This window comes from Miniopterus schreibersii (assembly GCF_964146895.1).
Source record: "Miniopterus schreibersii genome assembly, chromosome: 14".
Taxonomy (NCBI): Eukaryota; Metazoa; Chordata; class Mammalia; order Chiroptera; family Miniopteridae; genus Miniopterus; species Miniopterus schreibersii.
Window position 1 is genome coordinate 13655592 of NC_138114.1, and position 10262 is coordinate 13665853.

The window sequence follows — 10262 nt, forward strand, 5'->3', positions numbered from 1 at the left end:
CCACTCTTCACCTGCTGCTCTATCAGCGCTTGGCCCTTTCCTGCCGTAGAAAGTAAACTCAATTTCCTCGCTGCATTTCTTCTTCTTTGTGAATTCTTTCACTACCCTGTCACCGGCCACCCTAGCAGAATAGCCAGGATTACATGATCTAACAATTAAATTTCTTTGCAAACCCATCAGGGTCCTGGAAACAATGGGCACAATTGCTGGTTCCTCTCTAGCTGAGACCAGCTTTCTCCAAAGGGAGCTGTTAGACTTCCTCTCCTGGTTTCCCTGAGTCAGTAGGTCAGTAGGGTGTTGGTGGAGGAGACCCGAGGGGCAGGAGGAGGGAGGGGAGCCCAACAGGGAAGCTCAGCGGCACAGGAGACAGTGGAGGAGGCACAGGAGGGCCAAGTATAGGCGTTTATTAGCTCAGAAGAGTTCAGAAACAGTCTCTAAAATTTCTTATTTTTTAAAAAAAAAGAATTTATCTGTGCTTCTCCTAGGAGCTTCTAATTTCCAAATCAATGCCCTAGCTGGTTTGGCTCAGTAGTCAGAGCATTGGCCCACGGACCGAGAAGTCTTGGGTTCGATTCTGGTCAAGGGCACGCACCTCAGTTGCAGGCTCTGTCCCCGGCCCCAGTCGTGCGTGTGCGAGAGGCAAATTGATGTGTCTGTCACATCAACGTTTCTCTTTCTCTCTCCCCCTCCCTCTCCCTGCCCTCCCCCTTCCCTCCCCCCTTCCCTCCCTCCCTTCCTTTCACTCTCTCTGAAAAGCAATGGAAAAAGTATCCTCAGGTGAGTATTAAAAATAATAAAAAACTAATTTCTAAATCAAGAGATGCTTCCTATTCATTCAGTTTAATTTTAGAGCTAGCATTTTTCTAATTTTTGCGTGCAAAAAATTAATTTAGGCACCCAAAGACAACTGCATTTTGGCCACTTTAAGTTGATATCACTTCTAGTTAAGTCTTTTCATTTCTGTAAATAATTTGCAAATAAAGGCTTCCAGGAATATTAATGAGGGCTGGGTCTGGGAGCTCCCAGCCTTGGAGGCGCAATGTCCCATGTTAATTTAGGTGTTGTTTTTTTTATACATATATCTGCAGCCTGAGCAAATTTTCTAGGAATGTTGTGTAGTGGGTTGAAGTGCGCTGCTTATGGGTTGAGCTCCACGAGGCTCTCACCCCTCGGGTCTCGGTCTGCCCTCTTATGTGCCTCGGTTTTTCGCAGCTGTCTAGAACCAGAAGGGCTTGGGGTGCTGGGCGACCCTCACTGGCCCTCCCCCGGGCGAGCGGGTCAGTTTAATCACAGTTGAGTTGGAATTTCCTAGTGAGGAATGACCTCTGACACTCCACAGAGATTCTTAGTCACCTAAGAACACCCGAGATTTGGGCTGGAGGGAGGACAGGTCCCTTTATCTTTGGAGCTGAACGAGGTCAGCTCTCAATTTATACAGTGAAGGATTTTGTTCAGATGCTCAGAAAGCAATTCCAATTGAAAAGCCAAAGTTAAAAACCAGCCGCCCATTTTTCCTCCTTTCTCTCCTTAGCATGGGTTCTGCCAACCCTTAACCCTAGTTCCACCTTGAGGGTTTTAAAAATATAGCTCAGATAAAGTCAGACCCTGTACCACAAGCAAGAGACGGTCCTGGATCCCAGAGACAACTCAGCCAGGCTGTCCTGATGTGGCGGGGAGCCAGAGGGCTCACAGGGCCCTTTGCGGATCCCAGCACCCACGGGCCCAGGTCCTCCGGGGGTCCTGGCTGAGCTTCTTTGGAATCCTGCCGACTACGCCAAGGTAATGTCAATGTAAGAAATATTCAAACCTATAGAGAATTTTTGTGAGTTTGCTTGAGCCAAACTGTCTATAATTACGGGAAGCAAAATCTCAACGCTTTGAGGTAATGCTCTGGAAAATGGTAGTTTGCACCTGATTTTATACATTACAATCGAAAGAGCAGATGCAAGTGGGTTACATGAAATCCACTGGTGATCGATTAGGGAGGCGGGAGAAAGCAAAGTGGGGACACCTGTGGGATTGGATGAACAGTAAAATGATAGACATATACATCTTTTACCTAGGTGAGCGCAGGATAGTTAACAGTCAACAATTAACTCAGTAACGAGGGGAGTTGTGGTCTCCGCAGAGTGGTATCTGTGCTTTGAGAGGTCTGGAAAAAGGAAAATTACTTTGACATTCTAACTGTATGTTATCGTAGATGCAAAAAGACAATGGACAGGCTCAGTTAAGGTAAAGAGTGGCAGGGAATTTGCCGGCCTAGGACATGACTACCTGCCATAAACTGCTTTTAGTTATAAAGTTTTAATTTCAGACCATCCTTTGTGGTTACTTTAGGTCTCTGGGTTTACAAGGCTGCCTCGCAGGCCTCCCCTGAGCTTGTCAGGTTAGCATGTGGCCCCTTTTTGTCAACAGGATAAAAACACACTTTTATTTATTTGGAGTCACTCTCTTTAGCTTCTCAGATGCTATCTGCTCTGAGGAATTCAACCATCTAAACTCCTTCACGCCCACTTGAGTCGGTTACAGACGGACGGAGATGTTGAGGATGAGCGACGGAGGATAGAAGCGGGGCTGGCAGGGTCCCGGGTGCCCACCTGCAGGCTGGACGGTTCTGCCGCACGTCGTGGGATGGGACTGGCATCTGGTATGCAGCTCAGACACATCACGATAAAAACCTAACAGAATCAGAAGCTTCTTCAAGCTCAGCAGCAGTGCGTGCTAGTGTTAATTCTCCATGGAAATAGTAAATTGATAAATCTAACATTGGGAAATATTTTGCTAGAAATGACAGTGGCTCTTTTTTCACAAGGTTATCTGCTAATAATTAGAATGGAGATAATGTATGTTTAACTTTTGTACTTTAGGAGTTTACATTATTCTTGAAGTACAGTAACTTGTTTTTACATTTTTGTGTTTGAAAATATATTAAGTACTTTTGGTAACATTTTATAATTGCTAAGCAATTCCTTTTTTTAAAAAAAAGAATGTATTTTCTAGAATAACATTTTTTATGCTATCCTAAATAATCTATTATTTCTACATGCTAACGGGGTCTGGACTGAGCAGGTGATGCTCCAGGAGGCTGCTACTTGAGGCCACCCTCATTTGTGGGGAGTACAATTATTTGTTTAAAACCAAAAATCTCACAGAGTTGAATCTGGAAGGTGTGTGTCTGTGTGCATATCCTTGAAGATCAGAAGGCAGGGTTCTTATTTTGGGTCAAAGCCCAGGTAACTGGCTCTTTAAAATGGAGGAACGGGAACCAACACAATGCCTCGAGCCGACCCAGCCCCAGGCCCGTCCGACCCCGACGGTCAGGACATGGAAGAGAGGAGTGAGGGGGCACGGCCACTATGAGCCATGTGAACAAGGAGTGTGATTTAGCGGCAAGTTCCTCAGTCAGTCCCCCGCAGGTGACGGGGCGCTGCAGAGAGAGAAGGCACTGAGAGCCCTGCAGAGTCAATGGGGCCCTGCCCCTAGAGCATCGTTTCATCCAGTTACTGGGTCTAATTGATCTCTGCTTCCTATTTGACTGATTATGTGAGAATCTTCTCTCCGTTGGAGTTAAAAAAGAACCCCACGTTGTGGCTCCAGTCGTGGGGAGGATATTCCTTAAATTGCTTCACCACCAGCTGCAAGGGGAAGTCCCAGTTCACTGCACTAGAGATGTGCCGTGGATCTTAAGACACTGCTGTGATCTTCTGGTAGGTGTATGATAGGACCCAGTGATAAGGGGAGGGCAAACTCTTCAGATTAAAAAACCATTTGGTTTTGACGGTTTCTCTTCAACAGCCACCTCACGGAGGTAGAGCCAACCTTCTTCTGAGTCACGGGGCAGGCCTGTTGTTGACTGGGTCAGTTAGCTCTAAGCCACCCTGGATCATTCCTATTTGCTCTATTGACCCCCGAGTTTGAATCACCTGGAAAAGGGTGTTCTCAAATGACAACATACTATATTATAAGAATGTTCCTGGAACAGTGTACAGATGGCACTCTAGCCCTTCCAGCTATTCTAAATGAAATTATCCTGTTGGAGTAGAATCAAAATCAGCCAGCAAGCCCCAGGCCAGCTCTTTGCGTATGGTGGTGCTATAAGAGACCCAGCCATGCTTGAGCTGGCCCCTCGAATGCTTCCAGATTTATCTGCCGTAGCGAACTATTGGGCTAAGTGGCATAACCCAACTTACATGGGCTTCAAGGCTCCCGAGGTTACACCCGGAGCTAGCATTACAATATGACTCCTTCAAGTGGCTGGTTCAAGGAAAGTCTCAAGTGACTCGGAGTGGAGAGATGGACCCACCCCCTCTTTCTGTCTTGAAGAAATATGGAGTACCAGGGTTTGAGTAACATCGAACCAACATTTACAAAAACATAGACATCATCTGAAGAGAGCAAGTTCCTTAGTATGGTTGAGCTTCTTCGCAGACTCCACATCGGGTCTGGAGGCACTAAGCTCACAGGAGGAGAGTCAAGGGGAGGTAGAGAGGCCATCACATCAGGAGATACAAAGTCAAAGTTCCAAGGCAAGGATTTGGCTCAGAGGGAAGGACCCACCCCAGGGACCAACCAGGGCAATGTGACCCCAGCGAGTTTCCCGAGTTCCCCCAGGCATACTCAACAAGAATGTCAGTCAGCTGGTGACCGCCACAAAGGAGCAGGATATGGAGAAGTTGATGGATCTGGAGGCGGAAACCAGGCCCGAGGAGTGGTTGACTGAGTTGGTCCAGCATATCACTGCCGAGAACCCGACTGATCAGAGAATCCCATCTCTCAGACTTCAATTAATACTCTGTCAGTACTTGTTGGTCAGATCCATGAAAAGCAAACAGAAATACTCTTCTGATTAAAATGTTGCCAACAAAGGATGACCTCAAGGTTCTTAGCAAAATGTTCTCAAGGTGGCATCTGTTCAGCAAATGCCAGACTCAATCAAATTGCTGAGGAGCTCAACAACGTTCATGCGCGCTCTGCTCTACAGGATCCGACGCTGATGACACCAGTCACAGCAATAGTCCCAGGTGCACCAGCAGCTTCAGCATTGTCTCTATACCCAGTCTCAGATTTGGCTGTAGCTGCATCTTCATACTCTGCAGGTGGTTTAGTATTAGATTAAAAAATAATAGTAATAAAAAGAGGGATGGGACCAATAAAATGTCTACAAATGCAGAAGAAAGTGGGATGGAAGCCCTTTAGAACTCTGTGCCCCGTACGGGCTGAGTACTCATCTCCCCAGCAGTCCGAGGCGGAGGGCCCAGGTGTTGAGGAACGGGAGGCCCCGGCCTCCATGCTAAAGCAGTGCCGCATTCAGACCGCAGTCCATCCTTCCTTCAGTCCTGTAACAGCAGGCTGGAGTTCCCATGATGTGTCATAGTGGGTTATGTGATGCTGTCCACATTGCAGGTACTCACAAGAGGTCAAGGGCTACCAGCTACCCGTCAGCAAGTCAGTGTACCCAGCCGCTACACAGGGAGCAAGCTCAGGATGACAGGCTACTGTGCCTGGAGCTCTGTCATCACACGCGTATGTTCCTGATGCCCTGTTCAGCATTGTTCTTGGATCTGCAGAGAAGGTCATTGTTGGTGCTGACCATGTTTGAAGAGGTTGAAGGCCCCTTTATGGTGTCTCCCACAAGCAAGAACTGAGCTGGCAATCTAATCGCTTACACCTCTGCCCCCCACATTGATTGGGTTTGTGTGCAGCCCTGGGTTGGATCCTCATAATGGCCATCATCATGAGACCATCCAAGTCCTCGGGGGAAGAACTAGCTGAGCAAGTCAAGACGCGGCTGAACATGCCAGACGACAGCAGCCAATGCAGTTAGGGGGTCCCAAGACCAATGTAGGGACAGGACAATTGCGGTCCCCCAAATGGCAGCAGAGATTCAGCCATTCCTGGCCCTAGGAGAAGAGGTTAAGAAGACCCATGAGCAGGCACCATTAGGTACCCTGCAGGGATTAAACTCTCACCCAGGTTTCCTGATCTCTCCATAGTAGCCAATTGGTGGTGCAAGCACACACCCTCATGTGTTGGGTTCAGAGCCCTGGAAGGGACACCAGGAGCTACAGTCAGGATGCCCAGACTTGTCGCTGCACCAATGGCAGGATCAAGCACGTGGGCCCTGACAGTGAAGACATCCCCAGGATGCACTCAGTGCCCTCAAGATAGTTGAGATGGTCAGATATGACAACTGAACCAATGTATGGGGACAATGTAGGGGTGAAAAGAAGCCAGAAGCCCACGGTGGGGGAGGCGTGCGCCCCCTTGTTGTGACGCCACTCAGCTGTGGGAAGTGCTGGGGTTTTAAAAGGCTCTTGGATTCTTTGCTGTGATTTTGGCTCTGCAGGCCTCAGTGACTCCCTTGGGCAAGGTGGCAGCCTGCCTTCTCTGTTGCAGGAAAGGACACAGGAAAAATCACCGAAGGGGTTGGTGGTGGTGGTGGTGGGGTGACTAAAGGATTTCATGGAGCCTATTTCCCTGACAGGGAAACAGGAGATGCTGTTAAAATGCTACACAGCCGCTCAGAGAAGGCCAGAGATGGGACAGGTGTTTGGGGTTGGTATCAGTTTGAGGGGCTGTGTATCAGGGACATCCTTGGGGCCATGTGAACTACTGTCATTCCCTGTTTTTCATAGACAGTCAACAACAGGGAATGTGGTTTTTTAAAGGGAAAGAAAATGTTTTAAACATCTTTTACTTCGAGCCAGACAGAAGCCCTGCTTTGTCCCTGTCTGTGGGGTGGGAGACTAAGAGAAGACTCAGCCCTGCTTGGGGCTCGTGAGTAGTGGTGCCTGTGTGTGGTGTAGCCTTGTACACCCTGAGGTTACCGGGGGTACAGATTTTCTGCTGGAGTCAATAAGTAGGCTTGCCCACCTTGCCTCACCCCTGGCCTCTTATATAATGTTCTGAGCCTAGTGTGCCGGCTGAGACCTTGAGACATGAAGGAAGGAGCTTGGGGAAAGGGACACCAACCATTGCCCTTCAAGGGTCCTTCCTGGAAAGTGAGGAAGAGAGTATGTTCTTCCTGCCCACAGAGGGCAAAGGCCCGGCAGCTCCCACCAGGCACTGCCGAGGGTCGGGGGTCCTTGAGAAATGCTGTCGACACTAGGTGACTTTCATACGCTCTGTATTTCACACTTCTCAGGAGGAAAAGTCCTCATTTTTTAATGGTCAGTATTTGATTGAAGAATTTTTAAATTCAAATTAAATTTAAGCTCATTTTATGAGACAATTTAATTAAATACATGTCTAATGAAAAGAGAGCCAAACTCTGTCATTTAAAAACAACAACACCATTTTCATATATTGGCTTAAAATTGCCTAGTGGGAAGAACTTATTTAAGATTAAAATAAATTCTAGATGAGAAATTAAACCATGTTTTTCTTGCAAATATTAATATAGGCACAAGGCAAAAATATGCAAATGGTATAGCAGAGCACTGCTAATGTAAGAGCCAGGGATCTGCCTGTTTCCACCTTCACTGTGATCACCCTGAGTGTCAGCAACAATTGTGGAAATAAAGCCACTCAAATAAGACCAAGCAAAGGCTGTTTACTGCCAGCTTGCTGTAGCAAAGGGAGTCAGCCCCCAGCACCTCCTTTGGCAGAGACTCCGAGGCAGGCCGGGGAGTGGGCGAGCTGTGTAGTAGAAGAAGGCAGCTTCGGTGGGCCCTGGTCAGAGCCTCTTGGCCCGGGGAAGCTGGAGGCAGACTAGTTAGCAGTGCGGCATCCTATATGACTGGTTAGGGGGGCATATTTGTCTTTCCCTTTGGTTGGTCCTACTAAGCTGGAAGCCGAGGCAAAAATTAAGGAAGCTGGCAGGTATTGTTCAAGTCTTGGCCATTTGGGGCCAATTGTTACAGGGGTTGTTTGGCTGCATATTATGGGTCCAAGTCCTATTTCTATATATGGCCTGGCTCTTGTCTGTTAGTATATTCAATCTCTCATAACACAAGCACCAGATATTATGCTGAGATGCAACATGAAGTAAGGACGCAGTATCGCTTATGAGGTATCCTTGCCAAAATGCTTCATCTGGATCCCATCAAGCCATCAAGTCCAGCTGCTGGTTTACAGGAGGTTCCAGGAATGGAGAAACAACCAGGCAAATCTACAATGAATGTTCCACAAGACAATCACCTGGTCTCTTCCATTCTATACCCATGTGTACACACACATACATATGTGTATATATATGTATACATATATAAAAGCTGGAGGGATGTGGATGGATGAGGAGACTACTTTGGATTAAAAGTGTCTTTAGAAGATACACATACATCCTGTGACCTAGCAATTCCTCTCCTAGGTTTATAACCTACAGTTCACGTCGCCAGAATGACCCTGGTGAGCCATATAGGAATGTGTATAACAGCATTTTAAGTAATTACCCCAACCCAAAAAGCACCCAGCTGTCCATCTACAGGAGAACAAATAAACAAAATGCAGCATATTCTTGTAGGGTCCACTGCTACAGAAACAATCTGATTGGATCTTAAACCATAGTGATGCATGAAAGAAGCAAGACACAAAAGAATCTATGAGTCCATTTATACAACATTTAAAGACAGACAAACAGTGATATTTTGGGATATACAGTCTATGTTGTATGGGGATATATATGTTATATGATGATATATGATAAAACTACCTAAAAAAGCATCTTAAGAAATTTATATAACCAAACACAAGAAAAATGTTGTAAGAGACATTTGGGAAACAACTGAGATTTGAACATGGATTTAGCATGAAATGGCATTAGGGAATTCGTTAGGGTGTTAGGGTGCTAATGGCATTGTGTAGGGGAAGATGTGGCCATGCAAGCTCAACTCCTCAGAGGCGCAGTGTCTAATGACCTTGGGAATGGTTCAGCAAGGTCTAGATGGTGCAACTTGGCAGAAGGTTGTAGCCTTAGATCTGGGTGGTGAGTACATGGCCTTGCATCCCGGAGCTGCAGACTGTGCGTTTGAACTTCTCACACGAATGCTTAGAGAGGAGCCTATTTTGATCTGTCCTCAGTTTTACTTCCTTCAAGTAACCATCAGTACAGTTTGTGTCTACACAAGCAGAAAACAGATTTGAATCCCCTTTCTATTTTCACTTAAACCATAACCCACCTACTTGATATTTCCCCACCCAATGCCACACAGGTTTTTCTATATCAGAACATCTGGACCTGCCTTGCTCTTTCTACAACTACAAGCAGAATGTTTATTTGGATGAAGGAACCATCCATCACTTATTTAATATTGGTGACTTTGTCTTTCATTGTTTTTCTGCTCTTAAAAGCATTTATCTAATTCTACTCTTAAAGGAACAGTGAGCCTCGAGATATTAAAGGAAACAGGCTGGTTGCTTGCCCAATGACACAGCCAAGGTCAGAGGGAGAACCTGGCTTCAGAGCCAAGTCCAGGTTTCCAGAACCCTGGAAACAGAGCTTATAAAACCAGTGCTTCTTTAGCCCATCTTTGGGGACTGATCCACCTTTGGCCTCTCTGAGATGGACCTGTCCTCTGGTACATACGCTGGGCCACTTGATCAAGAGTCAAAATACCTCAGCCATTGTTTTGGATCTAACAATGGGTGAGTCACTTTCAACACTCCCCTCTGATTTTTAGTTACCTTTCCTATAAGTGGGGCTGCTACTTCCTTACAACCAATAAGCCAATGTCTTTGAAAGATCAGGAACAGGCAGGAACCACTGCATCTCTCTCAATGCCAACGAAAGAGAACGTGTCCCATACAACACACTGCTCCTTCTAAGTTAGGTTTTCTGCAGGGGGATCTGGGACAGTCATATCTGTACCCACCTGGTAAGTGAGCCTGAGAAAGCAAATTCGGGTTTGTAGCTTGGGAGGCAGGACCCACTAATGTAGGCAATTTCCCAAATGGAAGGATATTCAAAACACGTGGGCAGCTCAGACATAGCAAATATACACCATGAATCTAAAAGTCTTCAAATAAGATAATGATGCATTTGTAACATGTACTGTGCAGCCATTTTATAAACCTATTTTGAGGAACATTTAGTAGCATGGAAAATACTCAAAATATGTAATATAAAAAGAAATACAAAACCACACATTGAGGGTGGCCTCAGTTTTTAAAAGGGTGCATAGGGAGAAAGCCATTGGAGCACAGTTGTCCATTTGGTTCCCCTAAGAAGCAGATGCCAACAGGGGATTAGCCATGCAAGAGGTTCATTGGGGAAATGCCTGTGAAAGATAAAGGGGGGGGCTGAGCATGCAGAGCTGCCTTCCAGC